At 40.5% G+C, this 26,813-nt stretch overlaps 1 long non-coding RNA gene across 1 annotated transcript; it reads right to left on the minus strand.

Annotated features, from left to right (window-relative positions):
* Positions 1-3,650: 3,650 nt before the first annotated feature.
* On the minus strand, positions 3,651-16,309 carry LOC123607689. The gene is made up of 3 exons (XR_006716852.1): positions 16,077-16,309; positions 12,315-12,448; positions 3,651-3,963 (listed from the first exon to the last, which is right to left on the minus strand). It is a non-coding gene; the product is annotated as an uncharacterized LOC123607689 (long non-coding RNA).
* Positions 16,310-26,813: the final 10,504 nt, after the last annotated feature.

Genomic DNA, 26,813 nt, shown 5'->3' on the forward strand with positions numbered 1-26,813 from the left:
TACTTGTTGGTTATTATTTTTTAAAGTAGGGCCACAGTAACAAGTTGTTTGTGACAACCAGGAAAAATAAAATGCTGAACTATTTCCTGCCTTAAGAGTTTCAAAATTTAATTATTTTATTTTATTTTTATTTTAGAGAGAGGGGGCAGTGGGGCAGAGAGAGAGAGGGAGAGAGAGAATCCAAAGCAGGCTCCACACTCAGCGCAGAGCCCAATGTGGGGCTCAGTCTCACAGCCATGAGACCACAACCTGAGCCAAAATCAAGAGTCAGATGCTTAACTGACCAAGCTACCCAGGTGTCCTCAAGTTAAATTATTTTAAAATCAAATGTACTGAGGCTACAAAACATTTTCTTCTTTCTCCCTTACCATTATCCCTGTCCGTACCAATGCCTAAGAAAACCACTAATCAGCATTCTATCACCGTAAACGTGTTTTATCCTTTGAATTTACTTCAAACAAATGAAAACAATTTCAACTCTTTTGTGTGTAGTTTTTTAAACTGAGCATAATGTTTTGAGACTCCTCCAACTAATTGTACACGTTGGTAATTTGTTCCATTTTTTGGTTCTAATATTATCCACTGTTGAATGATATTACATTGTATAGATAAACTATAACTGGTTTATCATTCACCTGTCCACAGAAGTTTGGATTGCTTCTAGTTTGGGGCTATGATTATTAAAGATGCTGTGAATATTCATGGCAGGTCTAATACATGCTTTTATTTCACTTGGATAAATATCATCAACTTTATAAGAATCTGCCAAACTATATTCCATGATGGCTGTAACATTTTGCGTTACCACCAGCAATTTTTGAGTTTCAAGAGCAGTGCTTCTTCAACAAACTTGACTTTGCCAGTCGTTTTAATTGAAACCATTCTACTGAGCGTGTATCGTATTTTGTTGTGGTTGTAACCTCCGTTTGTCTGATGCCAAAGTTTTAGGCATCTTTTGTGTGTTCGTTTTTTGTATCTTTTTCAGTGAAGCATCCTTGCAACTCTTTGTCAAAATTTCTGTTGTTATTAAGCATATGTATTCTCCTTATTGAGTTGTAAAAATTATGTATCCTGGATACAAGTCAGACAAAACTATTATGGATATCTTCTCCCAGTCTGTGACTTCAGTTCAATTTCTTCACAATGCTTTTGGAAGTTCAAGAGTTTTAATTTTGTTGAAGTCTAAAATCACGTTTTTTAAATGATTTGTGCCTTTGGCTTAATATTTGTTCATCTCAAGGTAGCAAAGATTTCCTTACTATGTTTAGTCTAGACATTTGATAGTTTAGATTTTACATTTTGTCCCTTATCTGTTTGAGTACTTTTTCTACATGGCGCATATGTCATATAATGTGCTAATGACATTTTTGCCTTATGGGTAACCAGTAATTCGTGCATGATTTATTGAAAAGACAATTTTCCCCATTAAAACATTATGTGAAACCAATTGAAATATATGAAAGAGTTTACTCTTGAGATATCAGTTCTCTTTTATTTATCTATATATCTTCATGATTCTAGTTTTATTGTAAATCTTGAACTCAGGTAGTATAAGTTCTCCAACTTTGTTCTTTTTAAGAATTATTTTTTGGGGCTCCTGGGTGGCTGAGTCAGTTAAGCATCCGACTTCAGCTCAAGTCATGATCTTGTGGTTCTTGGGTTCAAGCCCCGCATCAGGCTCTGTGCTGACAGCTCAGAGCCTGGAACCTGCTTCAGACTCTGTGTCTCCCTCTGTCTCGGCCCCTCCCCCACTCATGCGCTGTCTCTGTCTATCAAAAATAAATAAATGTTGAAGAATTATTTTTACCTATCCTTTGTCTTTTAAATTTACCTATAAATATTGCAATAATCTTGTCAATTTCTTTTTTTTAATATTTTTTTAAAGGTTTATTTTTGAGAGACAGAGAGCAAGCAGGGGAGTAGGAGTGGAGAGTGGAAGACAGAGAATCTGAAGCAGGCTCTGTGCTGTCAGCATCGAGCCCAACATGGGGCTTAAACTCACAAACTCTGAGATCATAACATGAGCCAAAGGTGGACACTTAACTGACCGAGCCACCCGGATGCCCCTAAGTATTTTCTTTAAGTTCATCCATTTGTTTTTGAGAGTGTGTGTGTGAGCTGGGGAGAGAGAGAAGGCAAGAGCGAGAAGAAGAAGAAGAGAGAGAGAGAGAGAGAGAGAGAGAGAGAGAATCCCAGAATCCCAGGCAGGCTCTGCACTGTCAGCATGGAGCCTGACATGGGGCTCAAACCACGAGATCATGACCTGCGCCGAAATCAGGAGTCAGATGCTCAACGAACTGAGCCACTCAGGTGCCTCAATCTTGTCAATTTTTATAACAGTTCTGCTGAGTTTTAAATTGAGATTGGGTCAAATTATGGTTCACTTCCACATGTTCACAGTCATCTAAAATTGTGACAAATTATCACATCCATTGCCTTGCTCATTCTCTTAGTCAGTTCCTTTGATGATACTATAGGTGTTATGTTCTTTGTGTTTTTTCTTCAGGAAGCACTTTGACATCTAGTTGTTCTGTTTTTATGGCATTAGCAGCTGCTGAGTATAAATGCTTAGATCCAGTAATCCATTGGGGATATAAAATAGTGATACTGTAGTTTAATAATTTGTTTTATTTCCTAATTAAAATACTTTTATAAAAGATGTTTAATCTATTTAATCACAATATGTTCATACCAGGAAGGCAAGATAAATGCTTTGGTTTGATTTGTTTATAGTTTTTAAGATAATGAATTGGTTTCCTATTATCCTCCAAAGGTAACAAATTAGATTTTTAAATTTGTGTTATTAATTCATGTATTTAAATATATTTGATATTTTAACAAATTGAGCTTTTTATCCTTTTTGAAGCTAAGACCACCCTTGGGTAATGTGAACCTATCCAAAGAAAAGTAATGTATCATAAAAGAATTTTCCCTTCACAATGTAAATAGTTAAAATGAACTACCCTGAAAGTGATAATAGTCAGAAATTTCCAGTTGTACACGGAATCACTGAATTCGCTGGTTAAAAAGAGTGGTAAGGGGTATGTGTTAGTGAACCAAATACCGTAAATTATATTCCTGGTGAGAATGCATTATCACTTATAACCTGGATGTCAGGTTCATTTTTGTTCTCTCTCTTAAAATGCTTCAGAAAGAAAGTGGTGTAGATACCTCAGGGCACCAGTACCTTGTGATTTTTTTAATGCTGAAAGTAAAGGCATACTTCTGGGTCATTTCCTCCTCAAATACTCTTGGTTAAAGATTCAAAACAACTACAAAACCCTTGTTATCTTGAGACTATGGAACAGGACTGTGGATATAAGACTCTTCTTTATCAGCGTATGCCTGTGTGTAAAAGCCAAGTCACGTATGCTGGGAAATGCCTATATTTCAAATGATTGCAGGCATTTTCTTTTTTTTTTTAATTTTTTTTTTCTTTCAACGTTTTATTTATTTTTGGGACAGAGAGAGACAGAGCATGAACGGGGGAGGGGCAGAGAGAGAGGGAGACACAGAATCGGAAACAGGTTCCAGGCTCTGAGCCATCAGCCCAGAGCCTGACGCGGGGCTCGAACTCACGGACCGCAAGATCGTGACCTGGCTGAAGTCAGACGCTTAACCGACTGCGCCACCCAGGCGCCCCTAGGCATTTTCTACCAAGAGAGTAAAAGCAGAAAGGGACAATATGTTGATAAGAGTCTGTAACAGTGCACTGTAAATGATGACAGCAAAAGTCTTCCTTGGTGATTTCTGATTATTTCTACCTTAGGCCTTCAGACTAGATGAAACTTCCCGTACTAAAAAGTCACACTGTAGTCTTTCTGAGTCCTGCACTGGTAAGCCAATACTTTTGAAGGAAATCCCAGTGCTGGACAACACCATTCTGAGGCCAGGTATCATCTGTGCAGCGGTGATCGTTATTTTACAAGTTCCCAGGTTGGGAGGGTCACATATCTTTATAAGCTAAACAAACAGAAGTAGAGAAATTGCAATACATGAATTTGTGTAGAGATGAACATTGGTTTGTACACAGAACACTTCCAATTTCTGATGTTGTCTTCAACATCTTCATAAGTCATTACTTTTTGAATATCTTTCTAAAATTTCATTGACTTCAACCCACTGCTCTTAGGTGTAGATATTATTTCTCGCATGTTAACTTCTTGGTATTCACTTGTATGTGTAAGTTAAAATGAGTGTCTGTCCATCAGTCTAGAGTCTAATTTTATATATATATATGTGTGTGTGTGTGTGTGTGTGTGTGTGTGTGTGTGTGTGTGTATTTTCTATTGTACTTGACTCTGAATTTACAAATAATTATATTTTTGGCATAGATGTACACACAGGTACAGAATAAAATCAGTATAACCCTAGTTCCAGTTCCATATCTAAAATTAATGGTCCGTGCATAGATCTCTAACTTTATTGGTATTGTTTGAATTTTTACTTAATAATGAACATCTATGAATACAGTGCCCAAACTAAGAACTAAAATATTATCAATAATTTGTGTCTACCTATGTGGGCCTCTCATAATGACACATCTTCTTATATATCCTTCAATCAAATATTGAGTTTATGACCTTTTAGAGTTTTTTTTAATTTGTTCACTTTTTTCCAAATTAAAAAAAAAAGCAAAATATTTTTTTTGATTATGTATCACACTTTTATTTTTTTTTCAATATATGAAATTTATTGTCAAATTGGTTTCCATACAACACCCACTGCTCATCCCAAAATGTGCCCTCCTCAATACCCATCACCCACCCTCCCCTCCCTCCCACCCCCCATCAACCCTCAGTTTGTTCTCAGTTTTTAAGAGTCTCTTATGCTTTGGCTCTCTCCCACTCTAACCTCTTTTTTTTTTTTTTTCCTTCCCCTCCTCCATGGGTTTCTGTTAAGTTTCTCAGGATCCACATAAGAGTGAAAACATATGGTATCTGTCTTTCTCTGTATGGCTTATTTCACTTAGCATCGCACTCTCCAGTTCCATCCACGTTGCTACAAAGGGCCATATTTTGTTCTTTCTCATTGTCATGTAGTACTCCATTGTATATATACACCACAATTTCTTTATCCATTCATCCGTTGATGGACATTTAGGCTCTTTCCATAATTTGGCTATTGTTGAGAGTGCTGCTATCAACATTGGGGTACAAGTGCCCCTATGCATCAGTACTCCTGTATCCCTTGGGTAAATTCCTAGCAGTGCTATTGCTGGGTCATAGGGTAGGTCTATTTTTAATTTTCTGAGGAACCTCCATACTGCTTTCCAGAGTGGCTGCACCAATTTGCATTCCCACCAACAGTGCAAGAGGGTTCCCGTTTCTCCACATCCTCGCCAGCATCTATAGTCTCCTGATTTGTTCATTTTGGCCACTCTGACTGGCGTGAGGTGATATCTGAGTGTGGTTTTGATTTGTATTTCCCTGATAAGGAGCGACGTTGAGCATCTTTTCATGTGCCTGTTGGCCATCCGGAAATCTTCTTGAGAGAAGTGTCTATTCATGTTTTCTGCCCATTTCTTCACTGGGTTATTTGTTTTTCGGGTGTGGAGTTTGGTGAGCTCTTTATAGATTTTGGATGCTAGCCCTTTGTCCGATATGTCATTTGCCAATATCTTTTCCCATTCCATTGGTTGCCTTTTAGTTTTGTTGGTTGTTTCCTTTGCTGTGCAGAAGCTTTTTATCTTCATAAGGTCCCAGTAATTCATTTTTGCTTTTAATTCCCTTGCCTTTGGGGATGTGTCGAGTAAGAGATTGCTACGGCTGAGGTCAGAGAGGTTTTTTCCTGCTTTCTCCTCTAGGGTTTTGATGGTTTCCTGTCTCACATTCAGGTCCTTTATCCATTTTGAGTTTATTTTTGTGAATGGTGTGAGAAAGTGGTCTAGTTTCAACCTTCTGCATGTTGCTGTCCAGTTCTCCCAGCACCATTTGTTGAAGAGACTGTCTTTTTTCCATTGGATGTTCTTTCCTGCTTTGTCAAAGATGAGTTGGCCATACGTTTGTGGGTCTAGTTCTGGGGTTTCTATTCTATTCCATTGGTCTATGTGTCTGTTTTTGTGCCAATACCGTGCTGTCTTGATGATTACAGCTTTGTAGTAGAGGCTAAAGTCTGGGATTGTGATGCCTCCTGCTTTGGTCGTCTTCTTCAAAATTACTTGGGCTATTCGGGGCCTTTTGTGGTTCCATATGAATTTTAGGATTGCTTGTTCTAGTTTCGAGAAGAATGCTGGTGCAATTTTGATTGGGATTGCATTGAATGTGTAGATAGCTTTGGGTAGTATTGACATTTTGACAATATTTATTCTTCTAATCCATGAGCAGGGAATGTCTTTCCATTTGTTTATATCTTCTTCAATTTCCTTCATAAGCTTTCTATAGTTTTCGGCATACAGATCTTTTACATCTTTGGTTAGATTTATTCCTAGGTATTTTATGCTTCTTGGTGCAGTTGTGAATGGGATCAGTTTCTTTATTTGTCTTTCTTTTGCTTCATTGTTAGTGTATAAGAATGCAACTGATTTCTGTACATTGATTTTGTATCCTGCAACTTTGCTGAATTCATGTATCAGGTCTAGTAGACTTTTGGTGGAGTCTATCGGGTTTTCCATGTATAATATCATGTCATCTGCAAAAAGCGAAAGCTTGACTTCATCTTTGCCAATTTTGATGCCTTTGATTTCCTTTTGTTGTCTGATTGCTGATGCTAGAACTTCCAACGCTATGTTAAACAACAGCGGTGAGAGTGGGCATCCCTGTCGTGTTCCTGATCTCAGGGAAAAAGCTCTCAGTTTTTCCCCATTGAGGATGATGTTAGCTGTGGGCTTTTCATAAATGGCTTTTATGATGTGTAAGTATGTTCCTTCTATCCTGACTTTCTCAAGGGTTTTTATTAAGAAAGGGTACTGGATTTTGTCAAAGGCCTTTTCTGCATCGATTGACAGGATCATATGGTTCTTTTTTTTTTTTTATTAATGTGATGTATCACATTGATTGATTTGCGAATGTTGAACCAGCCCTGCATCCCAGGAATGAATCCCACTTGATCATGGTGAATAATTCTTTTTATATGCTGTTGAATTCGATTTGCTAGTATCTTATTGAGAATTTTTGCATCCATATTCATCAGGGATATTGGCCTGTAGTTCTCTTTTTTTACTGGGTCTCTGTCTGGTTTAGGAATCAAAGTAATACTGGCTTCATAGAAGGAGTCTGGAAGTTTTCCTTCCCTTTCTATTTCTTGGAACAGCTTGAGAAGGATAGGTATTATCTCTGCTTTAAACGTCTGGTAGAACTCCCCTGGGAAGCCATCTGGTCCTGGACTCTTATTTGTTGGGAGATTTTTGATAACTGATTCAATTTCTTCGCTGGTTATGGGTCTGTTCAAGCTTTCTCTTTTCTCCTGATTGAGTTTTGGAAGAGTGTGGGTGTTTAGGAATTTGTCCATTTCTTCCAGGTTGTCCAATTTGTTGGCATATAATTTTTCATAGTATTCCCTGATAATTGTTTGTATCTCTGAGGGATTGGTTGTAACAATTCCATTTTCATTCATGATTTTATCGATTTGGGTCATCTCCCTTTTCTTTTTGAGAAGCCTGGCTAGAGGTTTGTCAATTTTGTTTATTTTTTCAAAAAACCAACTCTTGGTTTCGTTGATCTGCTCTACCATTTTTTTAGATCCTATATTGTTTATTTCTGCTCTGATCTTTATTATTTCTCTTCTTCTGCTGGGTTTAGGCTGCCTTTGCTGTTCTGCTTCTAGTTCCTTTAGGTGTGATGTTAGATTTGGTATCTGGGATTTTTCTGGTTTCTTGAGATAGGCCTGGATTGCGATGTATTTTCCTCTCAGGACTGCCTTCGCTGCCTCCCAAAGCGTTTGGATTGTTGTATTTTCATTTTCGTTTGTTTCCATATATTTTTTAATTTCTTCTCTAATTGCCTGGTTGACCCATTCATTCTTTAGTAGGGTGTTCTTTAACCTCCATGCTTTTGGAGGTTTTCCAGACTTTTTCCTGTGGTTGATTTCAAGCTTCATAGCATTGTGGTCTGAAAGTATGCATGGTATAATTTCAATTCTTGTATACTTATGAAGGGCTGTTTTGTGACCCAGTATATGATCTATCTTGGAGAATGTTCCATGTGCACTCAAGAAGAAAGTATATTCTGTTGCTTTGGGATGCAGAGTTCTAAATATATGTCAAGTCCATCTGATCCAATGTGTCATTCAGGGCCCTTGTTTCTTTATTGACCATGTGTCTAGATGATCTATCCATTTCTGTAAGTGGAGTGTTAAAGTCCCCTGCAATTACCACATTCTTATCAATAAGGTTGCTTATGTTTATGAGTAATTGTTTTATATATTTGGGGGCTCCGGTATTCGGCGCATAGACATTTATAATTGTTAGCTCTTCCTGGTGGATAGACCCTGTAATTATTATATAATGCCCTTCTACATCTCTTGTTACAGCCTTTAATTTAAAGTCTAGTTTGTCTGATATAAGTATGGTTACTCCAGCTTTCTTTTGGCTTCCGGTAGCATGATAAATAGTTCTCCATCCCCTCACTCTCAACCTAAAGGTGTCCTCAGATCTAAAATGAGTCTCTTGTAGACAGCAAATAGATGGGTCTTGTTTTTTTTTCCATTCTGATACCCTATGTCTTTTGGTTAGCGCATTTAATCCATTTACATTCAGTGTTATTATAGAAAGATACGGGTTTAGAGTCATTGTGATGTCTGTATGATTTATGCTTGTAGTGATGTCTCTGGTACTTTGTCTCACAGGATCCCCCTTAGGATCTCTTGTAGGGCTGGTTTAGTGGTGACAAATTCCTTCTGTTTTTGTTTGTTTGGGAAGACCTTTATGTCTCCTTCTATTCTAAGTGACAGACTTGCTGGATAAAGGATTCTCGGCTGCATATTTTTCCTGTTCAGCAGATTAAAGATCTTATGCCAATTCTTTCTGGCCTGCCAAGTTTCAAAAGAGAGATCAGTCACGAGTCTTATAGGTCTCCCTTTATATGTGAGGGCACGTTTACCCCTTGCTGCTTTCAGAATTTTCTCTTTATCCTTTTGTATTTTGCCAGTTTCACTATGATATGTCGTGCAGAAGATCGATTCAAGTTACGTCTGGAGGGAGTTCTCTGTGCCTCTTGGATTTCAATGCCTTTTTCCTTCCCCAGTTCAGGGAAGTTCTCAGCTATTATTTCTTCAAGTACCCCTTCAGCACCTTTCCCTCTCTTCCTCCTCTGGGATACCTATTATGCGTATATTATTTCTTTTTAGTGTTTCACTTAGTTCTCTAATTTTCCCCTCATACTCCTGGATTTTTTTATCTCTCTTTTTCTCAGCTTCCTCTCTTTCCATAACTTTATCTTCTAGTTCACCTATTCTCTCCTCTGCCTCTTCAATCCGAGCCGTCGTGGTTTCCATTTTGTTTTGCATTTCGTTTAAAGCATTTTTCAGCTCCTCGTGACTGCTCCCTAGTCCCTTGATCTCTGTAGCAAGAGATTCTCTGCTGTCCTCTATACTGTTTTCAAGCCCAGCGATTAATTTTATGACTATTATTCTAAATTCACTTTCTGTTATATTATTTAAATCCTTTTTGATCAGTTCATTAGCTGTTATTATTTCCTGGAGATTCTTCGGAGGGGAATTCTTCCGTTTGGTCATTTTGGATAGTCCCTGGAGTGGTGAGGACCTGCAGGGCACTTCCCCTGTGCTGTGGTGTATAACTCGAGTTGGTGGGCGGGGCCGCAGTCCGACCTGATGTCTGCCCCCAGCCCACCACTGGGGCCACAGTCAGACTGGTGTGTGCCTTCTCTTCCCCTCTCCTAGGGGCGGGATTCACTGTGGGGTGGCGTGGCCCGTCTGGGCTACTTGCACACTGCCAGGCTTGTGGTGCTGGGGGTCTGGCGTATTAGCTGGGGTGGGTAGGCAAGGTGCACGGGGGCAGGAGGGGCAGGCTTAGCTCGCTTCTCCTTAGGTAATCCACTTCAGGAGGGGCCCTGTGGCAGCCGGAGGGAGTCAGACCCGCTGCCGGAGGGAGCGCAGAGCCAGCAAGTTCCCTGGCAGGAACTGGTTCCCTTTGGGGTTTTGGCTGGGGGATGGGCGAGGGAGATGGCGCTGGCGAGCGCCTTTGTTCCCCAACAAACTGAGTTCTGTCATCCCGGGGCTCAGCAGCTCTCCCTCCCTTTGTCCTCCAGCCTTCCCGCTTTCCGAGCAGAGTTGTTGACTTATGACCTCCCAGATGCTAAGTCCCGCTTGCTGTTGGAACATACTCCGTCCGGCCCCTCCACTTTTGCCAGCCGGACTCGGGGGCTCTGCTTGGCCGGAGGGCCGCCCCTCGGCCCCAGCTCCCTCCCGCCAGTCCGTGGAGCGCGCACCGCCTCGCCACCCTTCCTACCCTCTTCCATGGGCCTCTCGTCTGCGCTGGGCTCCGGATACTCCGTTCTGCTAGTCTTCTGGTGGTTTTCTGGGTTAGTTAGGCAGGTGTAGGTGGAATGTAAGTGATCAGCAGGACGCGCAGTGAGCCCAGCGTCCTCCTACACCGCCATCTTCCCCAAAAGTCTCGCAAAATATTTTTTTCAAGTAGGCTTCATGCCCAGCACAGAGTCCATCATGGGGCTTGAACTCATGACCCTGAGATCAAGACTTGAGCTGAGGTCAAGAGTCAGATGCTCGACTGACCGAGCCACCCAAGCACCCCTCCAAATTTTTATTTAAATTCCAGTTAGTTAACGTACAATTAGACTTTTTTATATCCTAATTTATGTAGAGATTTTTATTGCTAGTTTTGAAACTTTACATAAAGGACATCATATTGTATGTTTCTTCTAAGACTTACCTTTTTTACCCAGCATTAGATAACTAAAATTTATCTGTGATGTATGTAGCTGGAATTTATTCATTCTCAATCCTGCATAATATTCTAGTGGGTGACTGTATCAAACTTATTCATTTTCTCTCAATGAACATTTCTTTTTTTTAAATATATTTTATTGTCAAGTTCACTAACATACAGTGTATACAGTGTGCTCTTGGTTTTGGGGGTAGATTTCCATGATTCATGGCTTCATACAGCACCCAGTGCTCATCCCAACAAGTGCCCTCCTCATTGCCCATCACCCATTTCTCCCTCTCCTCCAGCGCCCCCCTCCATCAACCCTCATTTTTTTTTCTCTGTATTTAAGAGTCTCTTATGGTTTGCATGCCTCTCTTTGAGACTATTTTTTCCCCTTCCCTTCCTCCATGGTCTTCTGTTAAGTTTCTCAAGTTCCCCATATAAGGGAAAATATGATATCTCTCTTTCTCTGACTTATTTCACTTAGCATAATACCTCAGTTCCATCCATGTCATTGCAAATGGCAGGATTTCATTCTTTCTTATTGCCAAGTAGTATTCCATTGTATGTATATATATACCACATCTTCTTTATCCATTCATCAGTTGATGGACATTTGGGCTGTTTCCATAATTTGGCTATTGTTGATAGTGCTGCTATAAACATTGGATACTGGACATTTCTTTTTCTAGGCTTTTGCTATTATGCATAGGATAACTATGGATTCCTATACATGTATCCTGGTACCTATATGCTAAAGTTCAATTGGACAAGTAGGTAAAAGTATAAATGCCAGGTCACAGGATACTTGAATGTTCACCCTTAAATGGGAAAATTTATACTTTTAAATTTCCTATGAAAACAGTAACATATGCAGTAATTTTTATTTCTTCCCTTCCACTTCCCTTCCCACTTTTATTTCTTCTCTTCCAATCTTTATGCCCTTAATTTATTTTATTTATCTTATGCCAATCTCAGATTTCTAGTACTGTTAAACAGCAGTAAAAGTGGGAATCCCTATCTTGTTCTTAAATCTAAAGGGAATAATTCCAGTGTTTTCCCATTTATAATTGTGCGTATCATAAGGAGTTTTGTTGTTATCTTATATGAAGCTAAATTAGTTTCCTGCTGTTTTTAGCTTATTGAACGGGTCTTGAATTTTATCAGATTTTTTCTTTTCTTTTTTTAAGTTTATTTATTTATTTAGAGAGAGAGAACCTGCACACTAGTGAGTGGGGGAGGGGCAGAGAGAGAGGGAGAGAGAGAATCTCAAGCAGGCTCCATGCTGCCAGCGCAGAGCCTGACGTGGGCTCGAACTCATGAACTGCAAGACCATGACCTGAGCTGAAATCAAGAATCAGATGCTTAACTGACTGAGCCACCCAGACTCCCCATCACATTTTTTTTTGTATCTATTAAGATGAGCATATGGCTCGTTCTACAATCTGTTGATGCAGTGAATGACACTTACCCATTTTCTTATATTAAAATATTGTCGCATTCCTGAGCTGCATCTAACTTGTTTATGGTGCATTTTTGGAGAGAATTGTTCCCTTTGCTAATACTGGCAGACCTTGGAGATTTTGCAGGTTTGGCTGCAGACCACTGCAAACAAGTGAATATCACAATAAAATGAGTCAAATGAGTGTTTTGATTTCCCAGTGCATATAAAAGCTATGTTTACACTCTAGTCTATACTATAGTGTACACTACACTATACTGACATGTGTACACTGTGTTGTATACTGTGCTGGCATGATACACAATAGCATTATGTCTAAAAAATATACATAGCTTAATTTAAAAAAAAACCTTATTACTAAAAAAACATAAATCATCATCTGAGCTTTCAGTGATCACCGATCACAGATCACCATAACAAACATAATAATAATGAAAAAGTTTGCAGTATTTTGAGAATGACCAAACTGTGACACACACGACACGAGCAAATACTGTTGGGAAATGGCGCCGATAGACTCACTGGACACGGGTTTGCCACAGACCTTCAATTTGAAAAGAATGCAGTCCATTGGGGGTATGCCTGTATTCTGTTTAGGATTCTTGAAATCATGAGGAAAATAGGCTAGAATGTTTGCTGTTTTGTTTAATTTATTTAGTCGAGTTTGGGGCTGTATAGGTCAGGATGTAAAAATGCTCCTAAACTGTGACTAAAACATCCTAGTTTCATTTATTGCTTATGCTACGTGCTCATTTCACATCAGTCACACGGGCACATAGGATGACGGAGCTTTCACCACCTGGAATGGGGCCAGTCACCAGGGAGAGATGGGAATAACAAAGCACGCACTGACTATTAAAGACTTTTTTCTGGACATCACACACATCATAGCTGCTCGTGTTTTCTCAGCCAAATCCAGGTCAAATGGCCATGGCTCTCATCAAAAGATTGTGCAATTGCAATCCTCTCAGGTTTGCAGAAGGGGAATAACTAAAAGATGGGTAAACAGCCCTAATGACTGTCATAGTTCACAATCTACTAAGAAAATATTTAGTCTTTTCTCCTACCCACATGGAAAATATGCAGCCTACCCAAGGGAAGCGATGCAAAAGTTCTTCCTACTCGTGACATCAATTCTACAACCCAGAGTTTCTAAGGAATATGCTGGTTTTAGACAGTATCTTGATGTTAGGTCTGGATGTGGCTCTTCTTGAATTTGAAGGTCTAGGAACTTCTCCAAAATCCAATGTGCAGTAATGGAACCAGGACAGATAGCTGCAGGAGATAATTTTGGAGAGGAAGAACTGGGACCACATAGTATACACTTGTCCCACATAACATAGTCTTCTCTGTAGCAGTTCTGAAAAACTTCTGCAAAGACCTAGTAAGGATTCCCCCCAATTCCTGGCAGGGAATGATTCTTAAATAAGGTCTAGTTTTCCTCCTTGGGAGTAGCTAACTTGTCCAGTTTTCTCCCTAAATTCACACTCTGTGTAGTTCTTTTGTTTGTTTTACATGATCCTCCTTGGCTATATCTGAGTGGGACATTGGCAAGATATCTTCCTGGAAACTGAGCAGCTCTGTCAGCTCACTTCTTGCCTGTATACAGTTGGGAGCCCCAGGATCTTTGTAAGTATCAAATTGTCGTGATTTATTTTAGTCTAGGCTGTTGATTCTTTTTTGCAGCACAGTTTTCTAAAACGCATTTTTGGCTTTTCTGTCTCATTGCAGTCAGCTGTGTGAGCCACGACCACACCCGGATTTCTTTTGTGTCACAAGTCTTACTGTGTATTTCTTGGCTTTCTCTTCCCCTTACCTCTTTCTCTTTCTCCACTTAGCCACGGATACCCAGAGCCTGTATGAACACCTCATCATACCTGCTAAGTAGTTGTTCCTTTAACAAGAATTTAGCCACTGAGTAATACTGACCCTCCCTCTTCCAGTCTGTGATAAATTGACCTCACTGTCTGCCATATAACCCACGAAGCTGATACCACATATTTAAGTTTGTTTTATAGCACTCCCTATGACAGGGTACCAGTATCTGTATCCACCAACATGAGCCTCATTTTGCCATGGTAACAAACAATCCCCAAATATTAGTGGTCTAAAATAAGAAAGTTTTATGCCTTGCTTATGATGTGGGTTTGTTTGAGACTCTTCACATCATTCTCACTTGGAGACACAGGATGAAGAAGGCATCATTAATCACTCTGGCAGGGGAAGGAGAAGGTTGCAAGCCACATTCTGGCTCTTAACGGTCTTCATTCTCAACTAATTGGCTAAAGGAAACCATATGCTTATGTCTGATGCCCACAGGTGAGACGGTACAATATTACCACACGCCTGGAGGAAGAAAAGAACATGAGAAATGATCATGTCTACTATCCGTATTTTTTTTTTCAGCTGAAAGCATGGGGAAAAAGAATTAGATGCAAATGTTGGCTGAGATTGTTCTAGTTCTGACCATCCTGGAACCCCGAGGCTAACATGAGCATTTGGTCTCTCTGATAGATGGGGTCCTATTGTAGAGATGGGAACATCAAGGCATTAGGCGTGATAATAACCAAACAGTCTCAACATCACACTGACTCATTTTATTTTGATTCATCCTTATTGAATTGTCCTCTAATAAATTATCTTTCTATTTAGCTTGCACACGAGGAAAAACCAGGCACCAGCTATGGAGATGTGAACATTCTGTCCCTTTATGGTCATAACTCCTGGTGAAATTTAGCAAGTCAGCATTCTGCTTTTATACTTTGTGTGAGATTTGTTAGCTTGGGTCAGCATCACCACATCTGATCAGCTCTGCTACACTGATATGATCAGACTCAGAAAAGTGGTAAATTCTAAGGAAAATTGCTAGCAAATCTAGAGGCAGGGACAATCAAGCTGACGTTTTCTCCCTTTAACTGGAGACCACCTGGAATTGGATTTCTAAAAAAAAAAAAAAAACGAAAACAAACCAGAAACAAAATTTTGTATTTTTTTTCCTTCAAAAGACACAGTACAAACCATAAGAGAAGGAATCATGGAAGGACGAAGCTTCAAACTGGGGTTGGTACAGAATGGATCAGAGGTGTCGGCTTGCAGGGGAAAAGCTGGGCACTAGATCGGACACCACAGCTTTAAAAAAGAAAGCCAGAAAGCCGACACCGGTACCAAGCATGGCGGTGAGTTGCTGTGAAAATCAGACGGAGCTGCCGGAGACACCAGGAGAGGACCCTGAGCAGGCCCCGGTGGTCTCCGCCTGCCTGCAGAGCACATTCTGTGTTCCCTGTCCACTGGCCTTGTTGCCGGTCCTCATACACAAGCTCAACCTCAGCTCGGATTTTGAATCGGTTTATTACCTCTGCCTGCTTCCTCACCAAAGTTTCCACCTTAAGTACAGATCTGGGCAAGAGGTAGGAAAGCAAGTTCTGGCTGTGTTGGCGAGATTCGGTGCCCCTTTTGCACCATAAGAGTGGTAATAAATGATCAGCAAATACTTAAAGAATGTGATAGCAACAAACGCCCAAGTCATGTATTCCTTGCTTAGAAGGGCAAGCTAGCTGCTAAGTTCTTATTAACACAGCTTATTAGCAGAGGAAGGAGAGGAACAAACAGAAACCTACAGATGTAACCTCGTTGGAGGTTAATCTTAGGGAACTAATACTGTGGCCAAACAGAACAATCAGTGAGAGGGAGGCGGTTCTGAGTTCAGGAAGTTCTCCTGATCTTGGTCAGGAGATGGTAAATCAATGCTAAGTCATCATGCAAAATACTTACTAAATGAGTGGCTTCACCCTAAACCAGAAAAACATTCTTGCTGGCCTGGAGCAGTGGTGTGTCTGAAGCAACATGAGATTAAGAATGACTGTGTGTTCTAAAATGCCGGAGTCTCCCTGTTTCCTACCACTGAACTTCTAGAACCCTCCCTCACAAAGGACAACCTTCATTTAGAGGTGAAGAGAAACCCAAAATGGATGATCTTGTGTGCCCATCAGACTCAGAATAAAAGAAAAAAAGAAATATACCCCCAAAAAAGAGGTATATTGCTAGGCAGCTGAGGAGTGTAGACCAGCAGCTTTTCACAAATTAAAAGAATTTGCTTATGATATTGAATTCTTTAAAAAATTAAGGAATCAACCATTGCCTCTGCGGAAAAAAAAAAAGAATCAACAAACACGAGCTTTCAAATAACATGAAATAGATAAAAATTTAGCTTTCTTTTTTTGAATGTTTATTTATTTTTGAGAGAGAGAGAGAGCTGAGGAGGAGAAGAGAGAGAGGGAGACACAGAATCCGAAACAGGCTTTAGGATCTGAGCTGTCAGCACAGAGCCTGACGTGGGGCTCAAACTCACAAATTGTGAGATCATGACCTGAGCCAAAGTTGGATGCTCAACTGACTGAGCCACCCAGGCACTCCAAAAATTTAGCTTTCAAAGCTCAGGAGGAGATAATGAAAGCAATAAAAACTATTTGTGATAGAAATGGAAGTCACATTAGAAGGGGGAGAAGAAAGAAAAGAAGTAGTTAAACTTGTACTTAAAAACTTTTTCATAAGGAAAACTCCAGGCCTAGATGGCTTCAGTGGGGAAGTCAACCAATCATTTCAAGAAGAACTATTCATTGTATATGAACTAAACTCTTCCAGAAAGCTGAAGTGACAGGATGCCCCCTGTCTTAGTCTGCTCAGGCTGCTGTAAAACAAAACAAAACAAAACAAAACAAAACAAAAAAACCCACCATAGACCAGATGGCTTAAACAACAGACATTTATTTTTCATAGGTCTAGATGCTGAAAGTCCAAGGTCAAGGTGCTGGCAAGGCAGGATTCATCCTGAGTTCTCTTCTCTTGGCTTGTAGGTGGCCAGCATCTCATTGTGTGCTCACATGACTTCTTTGTGCATGCATGGGGGGTGGGGGGCTGCAAAGAAAAAGGGCACACACTAACGCATTATCTCTGGTATCTTTTCCTGTGAGGGCATGAATTTCAACATGAGGGCCCTACCCCAAATTACCTCCCACAGACCCCATTTCCAAATACCGTCACACTGGGGGTTTGGGCTTCAACATATGAATTGGAGGGGGACACAAACATCCAGTCCATAACACCTCTCAACTGATTCCAGAAAACCAATATTACCCTGATACCAAGATTACATAGACATCATAAGAAAAGTACAGATAAATATCCCTCACGAGCATAAATGCAAAAAAAGTAATAAATTGAGTCTAATAATATATTAAAAATACAATAAAATTATGATCATGCAGAATATATCCTAGGAATGCCAGAGTTTATTATTCAAAGGCCCCATCAATGCAACTCACTAGCTTAACAGACTAAAAAGGAGAAAATATATGCTACTCCCAATAGGTGCAAAAATGTATCTGAACAAATTCAACTTCCATTTTTGATAACAACTCCTAGCAAGCTAGAACTAGAAGGAAGCTTCTGCAATCTGATAAAGGATGTCTATGACAGACTTACAGCTCATTATTATGTGTTATGATTTTGGCTCTGACTTATTCACCTAGCTATTCGCTCAAAATGGATGAATTTCATTTTATATAAACAATACCTCAGGGAAGCTGGGGAAAAGTCATGTTACAAAATCTCTCGGGCAGGATATTCTTTTATATCGTCTGCTTGTAACTATTACTGGTCAACACTTACATATTTCCACTGAAAGGGGCTTCACAAGCACATAAAAGCCTATTTCATTTTATTTATTTCTTTAATGTTTATTTATTTTGAGAGAGAGAGAGAGAGAGACAGAATGTGAGTCGGGGAGGGGCACAGAGAGATGGAGACACAGAATCCGAAGCAGGCTCCAGGCTCTGAGCTGTCAGCACAGAGCCTGACGTGGGGCTCGAACCCACGAACCGTAAGATCATGATCTGAGCCAACCCAGGTGCGCCAAAAGCTATTCCATTTTAAAACAACACAAATGAAGTTATCCCTTTCATCAAGACAAATGGGTGTACCTGTAGCTTCTTCCTAAGAATCTTCATCTTGTTTTCTTCAATGAAATTATCCTGCCAACAATTCATCATATTTTGTTGTTTTAAGACCTTTCACAATGTGGTACATTTTTATACATCAACACTGTTATGATAGCCCCTTTCTGTATATACTCCAAACCTTCCCTCCTCATTATTTTATTTCTTCCTCAGTGAACTCAATAAGCAAAATGCCCCTTGTAACTTCCAACTGCTTTTCTCCTTGGAGAGAGTTTTATACACTTAATTTACACTGCCTCAATGGAAAGTTTAGCAAGACCACCTGATCACTCTTACATGATAGTGTCCCCACGCAGAACCTGGAGTCTTGTTGGAACTAAAGCTGGCAGAAGCTACTGATATTTTTATCCAGTTGTACGTGAGACAGCAGAGAGATGTCAACAGAAAGGGCTGACGGAAGGATAAGCTGGACTTGTTCATGCAACACGGATGAAGAGTCATGAGTGTAGCCACTGGTCCAACAAAATTAAATTAAAAAAAGACAAGGAATTCCGGGAAAGGGTTATGACAGCCAGGCCGAGAACTAACCTGAGAACAGAGGAATGCAAGACCAAACCAAGAATCATAGAGCAGTGTCTACAAAAGGAGAAGAACGTGGGACTAAGAAGTCAGTGAATCCCTAGGATCTTCAGAATCAGACAGAAATGGAGGGGTTGCAATCTCGGGGATTCAGCTTGGGGCTGTGTGCCTAGAGAAAGGCGTCATTTGCAGACAGTTACCCCCAAGTCTCCGTACAATCACAATCACCAGCTTTCGTCAACGATTCCTCCTATGTGTTTGAACTCACACAAGTCCTGCTGACCCAGGAAGCCTTTGGACCCCAAAACAGGTGACAGGTTACAGAATAAGGGGAGGAGAGCCAGGACAGTGTCATGAAATCAGTCCTTCAGCTGCATCTTCAGGCCGCCCATGTGCAATCCAAGTGTCTTTCCTATTTTCAGTTTTTGTTTCTACCCTATATTGTGCCTGTTGTTCTTGGTGCCACCTTTTAATACGCTGTTCTCATGTGCTTTTCCCCTAATTCAGTTCCACGGATGGTAGAACCTTGCATATCCTTGACTTCTTACTCAGCTTAGTCCTCCCCTCCTAGTGGCCATGGGCATCACACTTTAACAAGATGCATTGTTTGGAAGGCCTTTCTAAGACCTATAGAAAGTGCTTGGGAGAGGTATGTCTATATTGTTAAAATTTTTTTTAAATACAGAAATAGAGTTTTAATAATGTGCCAGAATCTCAATGAACGCATTTGAGAAAACTGGGCCAAGATCTCTTGTCAAATTGGGTGTAGAAGGCCAGGGTTCAAATTATTCCTCTAATAATGGTCGCCCCATGATTCACTTGAATAAGATGAAATCCTGAGTAAATGAGAAGAATAGGAATTCAGACAAGAAGAGAAGCTCTCATTTGAGAAGCTGTGGAGAGTTCAGAAAAGCTGAGAAAGCTCAGAGAAACTTTGGATTCTTTGTTCATTGCCGTCACTCCATGATGTACACTAAAACTTACCTTGAAATGCCATCGGTCATCATTCTTATTATTAATATTTTTCCTATTTTGCCACTTTTATGAGTTCTGGTCCCACTTAATCCTACCATGGAATCCAGTGGCCACTAGGTTGTACCGGTTTGGAGAGACATTTCCTTGCAGTGAGTGGAGGTCACTGTCAACACCTGCAATTCAGTGGACCTGCGCATTAGGGAACGCTCCACTGATCTTTGCATGAAAACATGCCTATAAGACCTGTTTACTGAATGTAGGTCACCCACAGATTGTAGCCCCTGTGTCTAAGGAATGTGCTTTCTCGCTAGATGAAAGACACTATTTCTTGATCTCCCCCACACCCAAAATGTACTCAGGGTCCATAATAAAGGTTCAGTAAGACACTGTTTGGATAATACAGAAGTCATGAATGTAGTATGGTACTGAGGCCGTAATAAATACACAGAAGTGCTACATGGTGAGTCAGTCACGAGAGACTCTGCCTCCTCTGTCTGAGGGATGTTTTTGTATTTTTACTCATAAAAATGAAAAAGAAATGCAGAGGGTAGTGAATTGGAACATATATTGAAAGGAATAATTTATTTCCATCAAGGGACAAACAGACAAACAAACAAAACAAAACAAAAACCAGCCAGGAGGCCACACTATTGTTCCTGCCTCTTAATTCCAGAATAAAAATGAGACTGTCTCGTAGTAAATCTATTTTAAAGTGATTCTTGGGAAGGGAGAAGGAGGAGAGAACCATTGAGAAGAACATCCCAACCTTATGAGAGCAAAGGAAAACACTAGCAGTAATCTAAAGTTGTTACTCTATTTGTGTGTAATGTAAGTGCACCGGTGGGGCACTCTCACTGAGCAGGGCTCTGTTACGGAGCTGGCGTTGCTGTTGTAAAGCCCAGTGCTGCTGCCTTCCTTCCCCGTTCTCTTTCTAGAAGTCGTGTGTGTTATGTGGCCGCGTGTGTTCTACAATGCTCACAGATGGTACTCGACAGGGTGGTGGGAGTTATTTGAGTACCAGCCCTGCCTCGCGTACCCCTGGGACAACTGCGGAACAGAGGCCGTGATTAGAGAGCGGAATTCAATGACCGTTATTTCAGGTTATGGTATTAATTAAGAGCACGCTACTCGTAACCCAGATGCACACAGGGAGACTATTATTAACGTGCCAGAGAGATCCTTGCAGCATCTGCAATTTACACACGCGTCAGTTCCCATTCATTCCCAGAAACCACTAGTAACAGTAAAATCGAGTCATTTAGAACACGTGGTCAGATTTTTCTCACTTCCCCTCCTCTGTTCAGGGCATGCTGGAATGAGATACTGACGGAGAACAGAAGAACAGTGATACTGTTAATTCATACGTGTGTGGAGTGCTTAACAGCTGACAAAACACATACATACATGTTACCTCGTTAGCTTTCACAACCGTGTGAGACAGATTATGAATATTATTGCCATTTTTACAAATAAGAGAAATGAGGTTTGGCAAGGGTTAACCAACTTGCCAGGATCCCATGCTTTTTAAACCAGTATGTTTTTTTATTTCAAGTTCAGGGGACTGTCTATACCAAACTAGAAAACGACCGGCGAACTCCGAAGTTGGAAAATACCCGTCTGTTATTAGGCACAGCCCTTTCTGAATGTCGCATGTTATCTTTGTGGGAGCTATTCATCCATTCCAGGCACAGAAGCCGAGGGCATTTTGACAGAGTAACCTTATGTCCATTGAACAATAAACAATTGAGACTAGACTTTTGAATGCCCTTTAAAAAAAGTTTTATTTTTCTACTCATTTGTGCTTATTGTATTTTACAGAAGTGTCAGTCCACAACCGATTGGGGAGGAGAATCGTCCCTCTCCAAATTTTGCATGAGAATCACTACTTGAGGGAATGCTCACTCTGCCCTGCCAGATGGCATGTCTGTGTTCCATCTTCAGATTCAGCAGGGCGTCCTTAGCAGGCTTGGCTCCGCCCTATGGAATTGACTTAGTCTGGATTCTGTGGGAGGGGTCCCTTCTCATTGTTTTCTGCAGAAATGTGACTTTATATAAGCCTGTCCTGCAAGGTCCGTAATAAGACTGCTTTGTATTAGTTTTCGAGTGCTACATCACAAATGACTACGAATTTAGTGGCTGAAAACAACACCCATTTATTATCTTGAAGTTTCTGGAGGGCAGCAGGCTGAGCACCACATAACTGGGTTCTCTGCTCGAGGTCTCACAAAGCTGATATCAAGGTGTTGACAGGGATGCGGGCCCCTCTGGGGTGAGAGGCGCTATTCCAAGTTTATTCCAGTTGTTGGCAGGATTCGGTTTTTTGTTGGACTGAAGTCCCTGTTTCCTTGCCGGATGACAACGGGGGTCACTGTTGGCTCCTAGAGGCTACCCTCAGGTTTTAGTCATGTGGCCCTCCCCCACAGGCAGTTCACACATTTGTTTGCTTCCTTCCAAACCTGCAAGGAGGGTCCCAGCATTTGACCTTCTTTTAAAGAGTTCATCTTGGGGCGCCTGGGTGGCGCAGTCGGTTAAGCGTCCGACTTCAGCCAGGTCACGATCTCGCGGTCCGTGAGTTCGAGCCCCGCGTCGGGCTCTGGGCTGATGGCTCAGAGCCTGGAGCCTGTTTCCGATTCTGTGTCTCCCTCTCTCTCTGCCCCTCCCCCGTTCATGCTCTGTCTCTCTCTGTCCCAAAAATAAATAAACATTGAAAAAAAAAAAATTAAAAAAAAGAGTTCATCTGATCAGGTCAGGCTCACCGGGGATAGTCTCCCTTTGGATTAACTCAGAGTCAACTGATTAGTGATCTAATCACTGGATTGCTATCCTGTCATGCTCACCATCCCCTCCCACACTAGAGGGGAGAGAATTGTGCAGGGCACGTACACCAGGGGTGAGAATTTGGGGGGTATTTTAGAATTCTGACAACCACAATAGTCAATGCATGATAAAAAGACACAAGGAAAATGCATTGCCAAATGGATTTGTCTTATTACTCTCTTTAAATAGTTTCCCTGAAAATATTATTAATTAAAATGTGTAAGATTCCATTTATGCTGAATTACACTGATTCCACGCCTGCCCATGCCCTCAGTCCACGGCAAGTAGAAACGTGTGTCCTGAGAGGCATTTTGATCTTCAAATACCAAAATAACAGAGATCTCTAATGCCTGCATGCAGCACATCCAGGCTCCTCAATATTTTCTACTATGGCACTGCCAGATTGCTGGAATTAGACTCATTAGCAGCCAGTAGTTATGAAACTATGGGACTGCAAAATGGAACAGAGCACATAAGCTTAGACGAGGTCAGGAAAAGTCAGGCTCGGAAACTAACAAAATCAACACGCAGGACAGCCATGCATGAGGGCATCTGTATCTCAGCGTTCTTGAGAGAGTTTACTTCTGGAACTAAGGCACCAAAAACCAAACACACGAAAAATGCACGTACCATAAGCTGCACTCATGGAAATCGCCATAGTTTTATTCATGAGGTAATGCTATAATGACGGATCGCCTTGGTGTTTGTTTCTGTTTTTGTTTTCTCCCCATCATAGGTATGTGGAAATTTGGAGCACCGTGGATACAATGTTACATTAGTTTCAGGTGTTCAATGTGGTGATTTCACACCTGTATACCTTACACTGTGCTCACCACAAGTGTAACTACCATCTATAAGGAGAGAACACTTTTGGACACTGATAAATCAGAAAGGGGGAAGAAGCAGTTATTGAAAATAGACAGTTTCCTTCTGCTTGCAATACTACTTAAAGACAATGAAGCTCCAAGGTATTGCCTTAAAAAAAAAAAAATCAATGCCAGTAGAGGTTGCATCCACAATGGGAAGAAGCATCACTAGAGTTTTGATGCCTGTTCTCTCAATACCAATCAACTTTGTTCATTAACAGTAGGAGCTAACATTTATATGGTACCTTAAAAAAACTTTCATTATTTCATAGACATATTTTTATTTAGTCTAACCTTAAAGTCTCAAAACAACCTTCTTGTTATGGTTTGTTTTGTATAGATTATTGTAATTCAAACCGAAAAAAAGATACTCTGGGTAATAATTAGAAACAAAAACTATGAATGAAAATAAGCAAAAAGGGGAAGCACTTATTAAGGACAGAACCACATCTCTTATACAGATAGGATAAACGCAAGTCAAAGATTCTATTTAACTCTCTCCTTAAAGAGGGAAACAGTAGCTTTACAACTGATTCAAAAGGGAGCTCAGAGTACCACATATCTATAGACCTGCAAAGAACATGGACACAAATTTACAAGTATTTATGTATTTTTAGATGAACTGAATAAATGGAATTTTTTGAAGTAAGCAACAAAACTCAGACTTCTAATATTCTACCAAAATCTAGCTCATTTGTGAGACCCATACAAAAGGAAGGTGAACATTAATGGGGACCATTGCATGATTAAATCAGGGGTGTCAATGGGCTGGAGGTAAGGGTGACTTTTCAAAACTAAACTCTATTTTATGAGTCTAGTTCAGTGATCTCATGTATATTAAAGGTTGGATTCATCTATTATTTGGTATGTAAACTAGACTTAGAGCCTTTCTTTAACTTCCTGACTTCATGCTATGATGGACTCAAATCAATGTATCTTTTCACCCAGCCTTCCCTTCCCTTCCCCAAAGACAGCCTTCCTGCTCCAGATTTGCTAACAGAAGGGGACACTGTGGGAACATCTTGATAATTGAGACATCGTTAGTCTAATTACTTATATCACAGCCCTGCTTCACCTTCGCCCTCCCCTATTTCTTAGAGAAGCATCTGCTAAATGTCAGTAGTTAAGATGTGTCAGACAGAATCCAGAGCTGCATAGCTTAGTTGTTGGGAGGCAGCCAGAGAGGAGAAGAAGAAGAAAAATATTTCTTTCAAATCCTTTTTTCAGTTGTTGTTCCTGGTTGTTTTACAGAGAGAGAGAGAAGAGTCCAACAAAAATCTAAGGAGAGGATATTTGTGTGCCTGTGTGAGTGTGTGTGAGCATATTGTCAGTGTGTGCATGCGAGAGAGAGAGAGAGAGAGAGAGATTGCTAATCAGCCAATGGTAAGGGTATACACGTATGCGGGGGGAAAAGCATGACATCATTGGCATGATTTATGTGCCAGTTGATGAGTTAAAGATTTAATGGCTCTTTAAATAGGGTGGAGAATGGAACACATATAAAACTTAGCATACCACTTATGCCCTGTTGGATCAGACACTAAAATTTTGCTAGTGAACTAGAGGCCAGTCATCTGTATGTCTGTTTGGGGAGGGTGTCTAGTTCTCGCTGGACACGATCAAAACTATATATACTATCAATTAACTGCAAAGGCGGTATTGAAGCAGCAATCCTCTCATCTCCAATAAGTGTTTCACCCTGTTCCTTTACGTGTGGAACAGGGCTACCACCAGTAGTGAATCCGGGATTCTTTCCTCAGCCCCACAGAGGAATGGCTACTTCACTGAAGCAATCCATATTTCAGTATCTGTGCAGATTTAGATCATTTGAGGAAGAAAAGTCTATTCAAACGTCACCACTTTATTTTGTAAATAAGAATGGCACCTGAAGACACTCATGTACGTGTTCAGTCCCACAGAATAGTGATTCTCAACTTGGGGTGCCCCTAGAACCACATAGTACCATCTCAGACCTTCTATGTGAGAATACCCAGAGGAGAGGCCCGTTTTAAAAATCCCCACGGCTGATTCTTACCTACGCTAGTGTTCAAGAGCCACTCTGAAGAAGATTCGAGTTGCCATACCTGTAAGATCGGTAGCCATAGTTAGCAAATAAACATGTTTGCTGCTAGATGGATCCATACATGCATAGGGAAGAAAATAATTTTTGGAAAAATAAGCAATTAAAATAAAATCATTAAAAACTGCATCATTAGATAGGAACAAAGACCAAAACAGGAATACAAACAACTAAGTACACGTCAGTTACCCTCCGCCGACGCTTGTAGGTTTGAGCACCACTGACCCCTGTTGCCCCTCACCAGACGAGCACACAGCACTCTGCATTTCAGTGAGGTCAGGGACTTTGCCACACTCTGCCATATCTTCACAGCGTAGAACAATCTTGAACACAGTGTATGGACTTAATAAATAACTGTTGAGTGAAACAGTTGTGTTCTCAGGGTCAGAAATTATTTGGGGATGCAACTGTTTGGTGTAGGCACAGCCATTTGATTTTTCTATATCTCGAGGGTTTTTGCTTTTGTTTTTGTTTTCCTGGTGCAAGAACCTCACTGTTCCAATCAATGATTGTAGCACAAATACCTTTCATGCCTCACTTTCATCGTTGCCTGTAGCCAGGACCACATACAAGCTATTCTGGTCCATACATCCATTCCTCTGCCTCTTAAGTCCAATATCCCCCCCCCCCCCCCGCGCCCCCACCATGCTCCCTAATGGGAGAAACTTTTCATTAAATTGATATTCTCTGCTCCAAGGTCCAAATTTTGTTTTAAGTGGCCAATAACAATAAGGCAAAGGTAAACTAAAATGGTAAATGCACCTTGTGCCTGTTGCCCTCCACCAGGCATACCTCTTTAATACATTTTTCCCTCCATTAGAAAGAGGTTACTTTTAGAAATCACACACCTCGCTTTTCCAACTATAGCAGACATTAACAGAAGTAGAGCTTTTGCTTACTTCTCTGGTTTCTATAATTTGCTGTTTGGCAGGCTTTGGGTTGAAACTGCTCTGAATTATTAAAGGGAACAATGTGTTTTCCTTTCTCTAAACATTTTATAACATTTAATAAAACAGACTTACTCATTCACTTAAAGTTATGTCTATGAACTATAGCTCTATCTCACTCCTAACAGCAAATTAAATTCTAGGTGACTCAAAATGCAAAAATCAAGTACTTGTTTAGAAGAAAATATAGGTCATGATTTTTTTTTTTTTTTTTTTTTTAGCAGAGGTTAAGAAAAATCCTTTCTAGGGCATGACACCAAAAGTCAGGAAATTGTTGAACATTCTCCTGA

This window comes from Leopardus geoffroyi, chromosome A2, assembly GCF_018350155.1.
Source record: "Leopardus geoffroyi isolate Oge1 chromosome A2, O.geoffroyi_Oge1_pat1.0, whole genome shotgun sequence".
NCBI lineage: Eukaryota > Metazoa > Chordata > Mammalia > Carnivora > Felidae > Leopardus > Leopardus geoffroyi.